We start from the raw sequence: 2,768 nt of genomic DNA on the forward strand, positions 1-2,768 counted from the left end.
TGTGGAGTGCTGCCATAGACCAAGGTGTCCTGGGGCCCCGCCACCCAAGCGGGGACCTCCTTCACCCAGTGTTAGGCGAACGGTGCTCATCTCCAGTAGGTCTCCCTACGTCAGAGTGCTGACTGGGACACTCTTGGATCCTGCCGCCCTTGAGTATTGACACTGACAGGGAGGGCCCTGTCTCATCTAAGCTCTGCAGTGGCGCCCACAGCTTGTCTCCCATAGTTGGTGGTTTATTTGGCAAGAAGTTTTTGGTGACGTGAGGCGAGGGTCTTGTGACCCCAGAGCACCAAGGGCATCACTCTGGGTTGCTGTGATCATATCCAGTGTCCTGCTCCCTCCACTCCTCTCCCCGTCCCTGTGTTACTGTGTTACATCTGTGTCCTGTTTCTTTTCTGTTCATCAGCAGGTATTAAAATTTATGTATACGCATATTCGCTGTGAAGAGGGTCTGTGTCTGTGTGTCTGTCTGTGATGTCTGACACAGCCATCTAAGCTTACCTGGGACCACAACCATCTTTGGAGAGGCTGAGTAATACCACAGGGAGCCGTGGTAGATCAGGACCGACTTAGAGATCAGGACCGACTTCCATTGCCTTTGGAAGAGTCCGTGCTGCTGCGCATTTAGAGAGAAGCAGAAGCAACAGTAAATCTCTGAGCAGGAGCCCCTCTGTTCTTGTTCCCCGCCTACACAAACATGAAATTGATCTTGCCAGACAGCAAGGGAGATTGTGCAGATATGAGACCCAGGTTTTTCTGTTTTAACAATAAAGAAAAGTGCCCATTGGTATTTGTCCATTCTGACGGATTTCAGTTATGGGTATGGCTTGACTGAAGCCCTTGTGGTAGACTGAGCAGGACCTGTGAGTGTGACAGGACATCACTGCTTATTGTGTGGCGGATGTGACAGGATTTGCAGATAGAGTTCCTTATGGAACCCTCATACACTGTTGGTGGGAATGTACAACACTGGTGCAGCCACTGTGAAAAACTGGAGGTTTCTCAAAAAACTAAAACCAGAACTGCCATATGACCCAGCAAACCTACTCCTGGATTTATATCTAAAAAGACCAAAAGCTAATTTGAAAAGATATATGCACCCCAGTGTTCATGGCAGTACTATTTACAGTTGCCAAGAATGGAAGCAACCTAATGTCCATCAACAGATGAATAATAAACAACATTGAAGGTGGTATATACATACAATGGAATATTAGTCATAAAAATGAAATCTTGCCGTTTGCAAAAACATGGATGGATTTGGAGGGCATTAGGCTAAGTGACATGAGAAATGATATCAGTTATATATGAAAAAACTAGTGAATATAACAAAGCAGAAGTCAGAGACAGAACAAACTAGTTATCAGTCCAGGGGGTGGGGGCCAATACAGGAGTAGGGGAGTAAGAGAGATAAACTATTAGGTATAAAATAGCTGCATAGATATATTATTGTACAACATGGGGACTATAACCAATATTTTATAATAACTAAATGGAATATAACCTTGAAAGATCATGAATCACTATATTGTACACCTGTAACATAGCAACTATACTTCAATAATAATAATCAGGGGAAAACGTCCTCCATGGACCTTCAGCCTTTTAAGAGGGCGATTATCCTGCATGGGCCTGACCTAGTCAGTTGATTCTTTATAAGAACTGGAGGACAAGTTTCTCTTGCTGGCTTTGAGTTGCCGTGTTATGAGGGATCCACAGGCAACGAACCACAAGCAACTTCAGGGAGCAGGACCCAATGACTGTCAAAGAGAAAACAGGCCCTCAGCCCTGCAATCACACCTGAGAACAGAAATCTGAACTGAATAATCAGGCAAGTTCAGAAGACCCGGGTTTCAGATGAGACCCAGCTGGTGGGACTCTACATGGGAGCCCCCCCAATCTCGCAGTGCCTGGACTTCCAAGTCACAGAATCTGAGATGACAAATGTGTGTGGTGTTAAGCCACTAGATTTGGGGTAGTTTGTTATACACCCATGATACCCACTCCAGCCCCCAACTAGGCTTAAAGTGAACAGACATTTATCAAGTCAAGCCACGGGACGGGATCCCGTTAGTGGCTCCCACTGCAGTTGCCAAAGTGAAGGAGGAAAATCTCTACCTGCATGTTGAAGAGAGAAGATCCTGAGCCAAAGAGCTGGACTGGGTTCAGCAGAACCCCAGGCAAGTGCCACCAGTTCTTGCTGACCTGATTCTTGTTCTGCATCCCTGCCACTGCTGGCAAAGTGGGTGATGCTACCTCCTGTCTGGCAGTTAAAGAGTCGCTAGCCGGCACTGCTGGATCGTTCCACATGAGGGCTCAGAGTTGGGGCCAGCATGCTGCAGAGTGGCCTGGCTGGCCAGCAGTGCACACGTGGCCTCGGCGCCCAGCTGCCACTCAGCTCAGAGTCCACAGGAGGTACACGTCTCCTCACACCTATGGACTTCAGAAGACAGCAGTTCTGAGGGGAGGTTTTGGAGCCCAAACAGTCTCAGTTATCATTGAAAACCACAATTCACATTTGGAGACTGGGTGAGACCCAGAGAATGAGGGAAAACCATCAATCACCTGATGACCTTTAAAAGCACAATTGACCCAGGTCCTTGGACATTTTGTCAATGGGCCTGAGTGGGGCTGAGGAATCATTCTTCGGTGAACTCTTTCCTAAGGTCATCTCCAAAATCTGACAGCAAACAGTCGGGGCGTTCCCTTTTCTTTGAAGTCACTTTAAAGCACCTAGTGGTGTGGGCAGCCGAGCAAACCACACCTTC

The sequence above is a fragment of the Moschus berezovskii genome, chromosome 22 (assembly GCF_049115385.1).
Source record: "Moschus berezovskii isolate FMDL1 chromosome 22, NW_MosBer_1.0, whole genome shotgun sequence".
Lineage (NCBI taxonomy): Eukaryota > Metazoa > Chordata > Mammalia > Artiodactyla > Moschidae > Moschus > Moschus berezovskii.